This window comes from Impatiens glandulifera, chromosome 8, assembly GCF_907164915.1.
Source record: "Impatiens glandulifera chromosome 8, dImpGla2.1, whole genome shotgun sequence".
NCBI lineage: Eukaryota > Viridiplantae > Streptophyta > Magnoliopsida > Ericales > Balsaminaceae > Impatiens > Impatiens glandulifera.
The window spans coordinates 23300457-23311853 of NC_061869.1; positions in this window are offsets into that span (position 1 = coordinate 23300457).

An 11397-nucleotide genomic window follows, 5' to 3' on the forward strand; every position below is an offset into this window, starting at 1 on the left:
AGAAACGGTAATACTCAAAGGTCTGAGTATCTCCCTCTTGAATCTTTGACTCTCTCTCTAAGAGTTCTTCGTTTGTGTCTTCGTATTCTTCAAGAAATCTTCTCCTTCTCGTTTTAAAATGGGTTCTCTAGCACCTTCTACACTTCAAATCGACTTTTACTCTGTTTCCATGATGGAAATCTCTAGGATAGTGGCTATGTTCGATTCGCTAAAAGCTTCTGGCCTCGAGAAATTCCTCCAGGCCCCCATCATCATTCATGAACCCGAGGTTCGTGAACTATTCAAATACGCTGGGTTTTACGACAACGTGATCGTTGTAGCCAAAATATTTGATAATATTTGATAAGAAAAATTAAGAAAGTTAATTTTCAAAACTGGCCATACATTACAAGTTTTGAATATTTATTCTAAATAATCAAAAAGGGAAAAATTGATAAGAAAAATTAAGTAAAGTTAATTTTTGGAACCGGCTAGAAAAACTAAACAATTGTTAACCTCTATGTGCAGGAACAGATCAAATCGTATGAACCGACTGGAGCTTCATCAACCGGATGTTGAAATACCTCAAAGAAAATCAGTTCCAAGTGATCAAGTCAAGATCAGAGGAACCGGTTTTTAACTCTGTCAAGAGACCGGCTAGCAAAGACAAAGTTCACATTCCAGCCGGATCATATTATGAAAAAGACAAAACCGGAAACTACAATATGCAAGAGTGACGTAACATGACGAAATAGACGTGTCTCGAAGAGGTAAAAGAAGATAAGATCCGATCGGAAGCATGCGAGGAAAGCAATGATGATTTACTGATCCGATGTTGACAACCGGAGGTGCATGCCCGATACGTGTTCGAATCTGAAAACCAGTTACGTCACCCTACACTCAGAGGTGTCTGCATGCTTTCCAAGTGTTGAGGAGGTGAAACGTGCAAGTAACCTCCCTGCACCGGCGTGATAATGATCAACCAATCCCACAGAGAGAGAAGAAAATGATCATTGGGATCTCATCTACTATAAAAGGAAGATGAAGCGTCCTCATTTAATGCGAATTACATCCTTCTGAGAAAAGAGATAAGTTACAAAATCTTAGAGAGATAAACTTTTACGATCCAAAACCGGTGTGTCATAAACCGGAAGCTTTCTGTGTCTTATTGTGTTGTGTTATTGTATTACATCAAGAGTTAGTTGGTGTAACCAGCGAGTAGCGAGTTGGGCTCGACCGACAGTGTTATTGTTGTAATTTTGAAAGTTAGTGGAGATCCTTCTCATAACCTGAGAAGAAGGGGTGACGTAGGAGGGTTTGCTCCGAACATCCATAAAAAATCTTGTCTCGTGTCATTTCTTTCATTTCATTACTTACTCAATTAACCTAACCAAAATCAATCTTACTCCGAAAAACCGATCCAATCATATCTCTAAAACCGACTCCTTCTAAACATCATCTAAGTCGCATACGTTGCTTCAGACTGAAACAGACATTTCCGCCCTTGAACCTGGTTCAAGAGTCTGTGACAGTTTTTGTAGTGTTGAGAACGGTTATAGTCTCTAACCGGACTATCACCAAAGTGTGTTGTGTGTTGTAAGCGGCCACCCTTCCTGAAACCGGAAACACCCCGGTCCTCCAAGGGCGTCCCCGATCCTAACAATATTACTGCATTCACTAAATTGTCCTTTGCTCGCTTCTTCAACCTTCCATCCCAGGGACTGTCTGAGTTCCCCACATCTTCGAAGGAAGTCCTAACTGAAATGGGGCTTGTCTTCTCCGATACTCTTCTTGATGGGACTCTAGTTCCTGTCAATAACTCTGGACTACGGTCCTCTCTAAAAGTTGAGTTCGCCTTACTCAACGACATCATTTCCCGATCCCTTCTGGCTAAGGGATTTTCTAACCATCACTCGAAGATGGTCTTCGAGGATGATTGCTATCACTAAGGGGACATCAATCAACTAGTCGAGGGTCATTTTCCGCAACTTGATGGGGATGTTCGATAGGAAAACCCCTGGATATGCTGCTCTGCTCATCATGTTTCTTCCTTCTATCCTTAACAGTGTCTCGAGACCTGAGATTCTCATCAAATCATCGAGGGTCCTGAACTATCAAAAGGTTCTCGACTACATTGTCCAAGATAGGAGGCTCAAGCAAAAAAAAAGAAATCGGGAGACCCTTCTGGCCTAAAGTGATCAGTAGGAATCCATCTCTCCAGATGATGTTAAAAAGGGGGAAAAGGGAAATGATTGGCCTTAGATTTAGAGGGAAATAAAATCATTTGCTTTTTTTGAAAATATTTCGATTATCGATCATGTTATGTGTGTTTTGAAAATATCAAGTGATGATTATAAAATTTACATATACATTTATAATCTTTTATTTATGTTTTAACATCATCAAAAAAGGGAAAATTGTTGGGTCAAATTATTTTGACTAATGTTATTTAGATGATGTATTAGTAAAACTTAAATTAAGAATGAAGCTAAGCCATCTAATTGTTTTTATGCAGGTGCATTAAAACTATGCTAAATTAGACGTGAATTGAAAGAGGCTAATTAGACGTGTTGCTAGTTAGACGTAAAGTCTAACAGATGCGTAGTTAGACATACAATTTAACAGATGCGTAGTTAGACGCGCAGTCTAACAGATGCATAGTTAGACGCGCAGTCTAACAGATGCGTAGTTAGACGCACAGTCTAACCGATACGTGGTTAGACGCGCAGTCTAACATATGCGTAGTTAGACGTGCAGTCTAACAGATGCGTAGTTATACGCGCAGTCTAACAGATGCGTAGTTAAACGTGCAGTTTAACAGATGCGTAGTTAGACGCGCAGTCTAACAGATGCGTAATTAGACGCGCAGTCTAACATATGCGTAGTTAGACGCGCAGTCTAACAGATGCGTAGTTAGACGCGCAGTCTAACAGATGCGTAGTTAGACGTGCAGTCTAACTCCATTAGACTTGGTGGTCTAATGGATCTTGCTGTTAGACTTTGACGTTTAACTCTCATTAGACTTGGCAGTCTAATGGAGCACGTCTAATGCCTCACTTCAGCAGCTATTTGAAGTTATCATACGTCTACCCACAATCAACTAGATGTACGCTACTCCTACTCCACTCATCCGTGTAGTCCGGTACGCCAGCTATTTATATGTAACGAATGAATGCCACGTACGCGAATATTCCTCCCTTTACTTGTTCAGTAAAGGACCGTTTTAGATGAATATCTGGTGCACTATCAGTTCGGTACGGCCACGATCCTTGTGCATAGAGTCTGCTGTACTCTTGTACTATAGAGGCTTTCTAATGGGCGTTTGCCATGTGTCCATCTAGAAGATTCGACCGTTGGTGTCCTGACTCTCTCTATATAGATCCTCAAGGACAATGGTTGAGGTACGAGTGACAAGTTTACAAGTGTGTACACGCCTTACAAATCGTGTTCTAGAAGTTGTCATCAATAGTTAGACCCCGTCTCTATTGATTACACCGATTCTAATATAAAGAATGAGAAATTTAAGATTCCAAAGTTTTAAGTGGTTTATTCTCAAATTTTACTAAAATTATTTTCACACAAGTCATTACATATGTTAATGATATGACAAAAAAACTTTGGGAAGCCCTAGAAGAAATTTTCTTTAGTCAAACTATGTTTCAATTAATGCAATTGGGACTTCAAATCCAAACTTTCAGAAAAGGTAACTCAAGTGTTCAAGAATACCTTTAGAAGATAAAATTGACAACTTATGCCTTGGCTACGGCTGGCTATAAGGTTACGAATCATGATCTTGTTCTTTATATTCTTGGAGGTTTGGGATTAGAATTTGAATCAATCGTTGTTAGGCCCTTCATCATATTTTTTCGGAGAAAAAGAAAAATATAGTAACTAGAATTGATTAAAAATTAGACATTCTAACGGTAGTAGACATTCTTCAAACAAGATTGCTCCAAATGCAAATTGTAATAGCGATAATCCTCCTAAATGTATCACTTGAAATAGATTAGGACATACTAACGTCAATTGTTGAGCACATACTTTCTATCCGATCTGCAATAAAAATGGGCATCAATTGACGTAATTCTATTAGAGTTACGATGAGAAACAGTCTTCTCCAATAATTATGATGACTTCTCCTCCTTTTAAGCTAGATTCAACATGATATCCCAACTCTGGTGCATTTAATCATATGAACCTATTTAGAAACAACTAGAATTGAAACTGTGTTTATACAAAAATAAAAATAAAAATTATTAAACTTGTTAATATATATAATTAAAATATATTTTAGACCATCATTTCATTTAAATCAATATTACAATGAAATATTAAAAATAATAATAATTCTTTTAATATAAAAAACTTGTTCAAAGTGAGATTATTTCCAAACAAAGTCACTTTTCTAGAGTATAAGAAACTGTTAAAAAAAATTTAAATATTGTGCAATTGCAATCCTAACGAAGATTTGAAAATGAATAAATAATAAAAAAATTGAACACCAAAGGTTAACATTTTGCTATATTTGCGACTACCTTCTACCCTTACATTGAACATTTTGTTCCATCCGACTCGCATTATCAACCAACACTTACCCTCACTTTGGGCATTTTGGTTAAACTGATTCAACATTATCGATCATATTATACCCTCATTTTATGCATTTTAATTCAATTCGAATCAAAATTCCCTTAATCTCTCAATTTCGCACTTATACCTTTCTAAAAGTTGACAATTTTCTTAATTCCTCAAATTTGTACCCACATATACCATCATCATTATTTTAAGCTTTATAACTAAAACTGCACCAACTAAGACACAAATCACAGTCTCAAGTTTGAAATTTGAGCACTTTAATCACTACATCAGTTGTGATGGTTGAATTCGAATTATAATTTTGTGTTTGTATATAAATTTTTGATTCTCTTAATTAATTATACAAATATTTGGAGAGAATGTATAAAAATTATTTTTTAATAAATTATTTGGAAATTTTAGTTATAGAGTAATGTGAAAATATTTTTAAAATTTAATATATAATCATATAGCATAAAATAATTAATAAAAATAGAATTATTATTTATATATAAAATTATTTATTAAAAAAATCAAATGAATATAAAATATAAGATTTGAAAAAATTAAATTAAGAAAAGGTGTTAAAATAATAAGTGTAGCTAATAAATATTAAAAAAAGTAAAAATAAATATTTTAATTGTAAATAGAAGAATATGAAGAAGATAAATTAATACAAAAGAGAAAAAATATTAAACAAATTAATAAACAAATTAATTTATTTTTATAGAAAGACATGAATACCTAGCCACTTGCACTCACGAGACATACTCTTATTTGTCTTGCACTCACAGCACCTACCCTTACTTGAACATTATGCACTAACCACCATTTTTTTCATTCCCTTAATTTTTCGCACTCACCTAATTGTCTTTTTAATCTTTATAATAGACTATTCATTTAATTCCTCACACTCACATATACCACCACCCTTACTTTGAACATTATGCACTAATCATCGTTCTCTTCATTCCTTTAAGACCTCACACTCACATATACCACCATCATTGTCATTTTAATATATAATGATCTTTCATGAATCCTTCAAATTCACACTCACATATAACACCACATTTTGAAATATAAACACTTTAATCACTAAACCACTTAACAACACTTATGATGGTTGATTTCAATTAATAATTTTGTCTATCTATATATATATATTTATTTATATATAAACTCATAAATGAGAGATAAATAAACAAATTAATTTATTTTTATTTAAATATATCACAAATTAATTTTTAAATAGGTTGTTATATATATATTTAATATATAATTATAAAATATTTAATAAAATAAAAATATTAATTTTATTAAAAAAACTCATAAAAATGAGAAAAATAATCAAAATAATTAATTTATTTTTATTTAAATATATCATGAATTAATTTCTATATAGGTTGTTATATATATATATATATATATATATATATATATATTAAGAAATAAATAAGATGATATAATATTATATATATATAAATAAAAAACTATCTAATGTTAATTTTTTTTTTATCATATTTGGATGGAGCGGAACACTATAGCATTTTCTAGAGTTCGAAGTGACGTTGAGCATGTTTGAAGGGACAACATTTTCGATGGAAATGAACTCATTCAAACGTGTAGGCGAATACCTACTTGCGAAAAAAGTTGGTTGATATATCAAAGATGATGCCTCCCTTATGAAAAAGTTACTCAATCTTCAATCCGGATCTTCTGCTACCGATTGCCGTGTTTCCCTGTTGCGGATCAATCAAATTGTAGCTTGATTATTATATTAATAAATCAAGCTGGGTTGAAGAGGGGGGAGGGAGAATCCGGAACCCGAGTTTCATTCTGGGAACACCCCAAACGCCGTTAACGGAATGTGTAGTTAACGTACGGAGCGAATCTCCATTCCCACAACTTCCAGGTTAAAAGGAATCGAGATATGTTGTCTCCAACGAAACTAACTTCTCTCCAGGCGCCATGTGAGAAGGAATGGAGAGAAGCGAAATGAGCGAAGCTTACCCCGCCTAGTAGTACTGTTTTTAATACCCTGACATTCATGTAAAACCCCCAACCCACCCATGAAAAGACCTTTTACCTATCATGTAAATACACTTACTCCTGTATGTAAATACCAAAATTAACAAAGATATAATATTTCTATATTAAATAAATTTATTAAAAATAACATTCAGCGAAGAATACTTCGCTTCATTTACTTAATTTTAATTTAATTTTTTTATGTAATTTTTATTTACCAGGAGACGCTTTGGAGCGATGAATTCATCGCTTCATTTACTTATTTTTATATTTTAAAAAATGTTAAAATTTTATATACGAGGAGACGCTTTGAAGCGATGAATTATTCGCTTAAATTATTTTAATTCAGACGTACCCTGACGTTCATGTAAAACCCCAACTCACCCATGAAAAGGCCGTTTTCTTATCATGTAAATACACTTACTCGTGTATGTAAATACCAAAATGAACAAAAATATAATATTTCTATATTAAATAAATTTATTAAAAATAACATTCAACGAAGAATACTTCGCTTCATTTACTCAATTTTAATTTAATTTTTTTTTATGTAATTTTTATTTACGAGGAGACACTTTGGAGCGACGAATTCATCGCTTCATTTACTTATTTTTATATTTTAAAAAATGTTAAAATATGAAATGAATAGACGCTTTTCGAGTAAAGACTTCTTCGCCTAGACCAGGTGCCATGTAAAATGGAATTAATTTACGCTTTTCGAGAGAAGACTTCTTCGCCCAGACCAGGTGCCATGTAAAATGAAATTAATTTACGCTTTTCGAGAGAAGACTTCTTCGCCCAGACTAAGTGCCATGTAAAATGGAATTAATTTACGCTTTTCGAGAGAAGACTTCTTTGCCCAGACCAGGTGCCATGTAAAAATGAATGAATTGACGCTTTTCGAGAGAACACTTCTTCGCCCAGACTAGGTGCCATGTGAAATGGAATTAATTGTGAAGCTATCTTCGTTTATTAATTTAAATACTCAACATTGTTTCGTTAATGTTCTAATTTTTGTGAAGTTATAATCACTTTATGAAGGATTGAAACATATATTTCTCGCTACAATCCCACTCTTCATTTTCATAAGAAACTGTTCATATTCTTCTCTCTCTATCTCTCTGCGATCATCTTTATTTGAACGTTGAAACCCTAGAGTTTTCTTCTATTCTACAAGGATTTCTTGTGAAAATGTCAGAAAACCAAGGTAACAACATGGAAGTGGATACCCTCGACTCCCGAGAGGTCGTCTTGGTAGTTTGTAACAGCATAAACGAAAACGAAACCGCCCCAATCCTGTATCCAACGTCAATCCCGACAATAAACATGAGAGGTATGTTAATCATATTGTGTTTATATATTTTTTATTAATTTTACACCCTTTCATTTCATTTATTTTGTTGAATACTGATTTATGTTATCCACCGAAAATAATGACTTCGAGGTTTCACTTGAATAAATATGAAAGGAAGAGGAAGAGAAATACGAAGACGAATGCGAATACAAAGTCATCGACCGATGAATCCGTTTCTACAGTTGCTGTCGAAGCTACTGATATTGCTGTAGGTACTACACATGTCGATGAAGATTTACCACCACCTCCCCCCCAAAAACCACTGATATTGCTACATCTACTACACTTGTCGATGAAGATTTACCACCACCCCCCAGAAACCACTGATATTGCTACAACTACTAAAACAGTTGAATAAGAGTTACCACCATCTCCCCCAAAAACCAAAACCATCAAAAAAAGAAAGTGGAATTTTTAACAAGCTCATCCCCTCATGGACTTTTTCACATTATTTATAAATTGAGCGTTGAACAGAAGGAAGCTGTGAAGCAAATCGGGTTTGGTTCTCTTCTTACATTGGGTGTCTCCAATTGCCCGGGTAATTTTTCGAACCACGTAATCAGATGTTTCGACCTGGATAAGAGTTCTCTGGTATTGGCCAACGGTGATGAGATCATTATCTATGAAGATCTCGTCCAGCTCGTGCTGAACCTCCCGAGAGGGCCAATGAACATAGTTGAGTCTGCCGGGGGGACAAGACTAAGGACCCTGATTTTTTTAATTTTTGAGGGATTGGAAGACTAGATGGAGCGGGGAAGAATCGACTTTAGCTCCTGAAACATGTTCTATGATACCCAAGATATTAAGTAACACAAGTGCAGACAACGATTTCAAAATCGACTTTGTTGTCTTTGTTGTCTCAAGTTTTTTATGTCCAGTTCAAAATTCACGAACCAGGTAAACATGTATTCAAACCTATTATATATCTAATTGTATTTGTATTGGTAAATAATTATTCTCTTGTATATGATTTATAGTTATGAAATATTTACTAACATGTTTCCCATTCCTTTACTTCAGATTTGCTACCTAGATGGTATTTTTGTGGAAGGTGTACGTCAGATTTATGAAAGGAAATTTCTAATCATCTCTTGATGGTATGACATCACATTGTTAGAGTTTACCACTTTAGAAGCTCACGCAGGTGGTTTTGGGCTGGGCAGGGCAAGGGCACGCCTAACAAATAATGAACCTGAGATTCCAGTTAATTTATTGGAATTAAATGAAGACGATGATCAGGTGTGTTGAAACAAGAAATTGACTCACATTTGTCTATACTTTCTTGTTTTTGAGACTAATAAAATATATTTTTAATAATCTACAAATCTTAACATCTAAAATCTTACAAACTTTTAAAGATACAGCACAACCGTTTAATTACCTATCAGGGGAGTTGGAGAAATGCAACATCGATCCAAAGCCATTTTTTGAGGCTGGTTTACTGAACCTAAGAGAGTCTGAAAGGTTCATAAAACACTTGAAGGTGAATGATGCCGAGGTTCGTGTAAGTAGGAAAGATCCTCCAAATGAGGCACTTGGGGACACTTTAGAGAGTGCAAGATTGAAAATCAATAGTCCCCTAGTTGAATACCCTTATGAGAATGCAGTTGAGGACAATGAAGATAATCCATCACCCCGTGTTGAACCGAATGATTTTAGGATGCAGTTGAGCAAAATGAAGATAATCAATCACCCCTTGTTGAACCGAATGATAAGGGTGAACAGAAGGAAGAGTGTGAGGAAACTAAAGCTTTCGAAGCTTCTAAAGTTGACGAGTCTTCTGAAGATGAAGATGAAGATGAAGATGATGGGGGACGCGTCAACATTAGAGACTATCCTAAGAGGAAGATTACAAAAATTCCGGTGCACCTTCAATCCCCTTACATGAAAGACGTTGCGAAGAAGTTGGACCAAAAAATAACCAACAAGGAACAGAGATTGGCCGATTTTTTATTTTCTGAAGACCTGGATGAAACGTAAGTTAAGCGTGCTTTTCGAAATTTGAAATATGAAAGTAGTTATGTTCTAAATGAATCTATTTTGCAGGGACGTTCTGTACGAAGGGCCTCCGGGTAATATGACCCGTAAAATATTGCGAACAATGAAAGTTGAAAAAGAAGTTGTGAGCGAAGTGGTGGACGCTTGGGCCATACTTTTGCACTACAAATTCAGTAGGTTTGCAAGGCATGAAAAACAAATATTTTGTTTTTCAACAATATCATATGTAAGTGCTTCTCATGTTTTTGTGCTATGTATTGTTCAATGTTCATGACTTTGATACTCTAGAGTTTATTTGAAGGTTAGTCTGTAGTTTGATTGTACCGAATTTTGCGTTTGCCTTGAAGAAGACATGAGAAACTTCAATATAACAAAAGAAGACCTACAAAATGCTGACCTGGTATGTACATATCCCTCAATTTCAAGTAACGAGTATGAAATCAAATAATTAATGTTTGTATTCTTTTTACAGATATTCCTACCGGTCGTCCATGCCGATCATTACTTTCTTGTATGAGTCAATTTCTGTATCCCGAATCGAAATACTAGACAACTCCGGTCGTCCGTATAAAATGAAGCTTCTGGACAAGGATACCAATTTGATTAAACACATTGATAGTTTTGAGACTTTCTTGGAAAGGCAAGGCCTAGCACAACTAGGTGAAAAAATTAGATCATACAGGAAAACGGGCCCAAAGTTGGATTGGCAAGACAGTACAAACAAAACTGACTGTGGTATATATTTATTGAGACATATGGAAACATATAGATGATATATGAAGAAGTTTGATATTGACATCAATAACGACAATCTAAGTGTTAAACATATGTTAGTCTATGACATTTAAAAATTATATATGTTCTTATACTTTCTCTTGTTCTTTTGAAGGCCGAAGAAGCTTTGAGTACACTAAGGATCAAATATTTATACATAATTCTTATGTCTGACCACAATGTCAATAGGATTAACTTAAAGAAGGCAATTAGATACGGATTTTAGAGAGTTGTTTGTATTATACATAATTTTAATTAGTGTACTTTCACTTCATGCACTTATAAATTATTGATGTTTATAAGTTTCAATGATTATATTTCACATTTTTCTCTTCTCGAATCCATATTTTTAATCGTTACTACCGGACAAAGGTATTGAAAATTCAACATCTATTCATGAATGTGAAATTCCTTCATGAAGCGATTTTAAATTCACAGAAATTATAATATTAACGAAGCTAGCTTCACAAGTTTAGTTTTTAAATTCATAAACGAAGCTATCTTCAAAAGTACTGTTTTTAAAGTCATAAACGAAGCTATCTTCACAAGTTCAGTTTTTAAATTAATAAACCAAGGTAGCTTCACAAGTTATGAAGCGATTCTAACTTCAGATAAATTATAACATTAACGAAGCCAACTTCACAAAGTTAAGTTTTTGAATTCATATACGAAGGTAGCTTCACAAG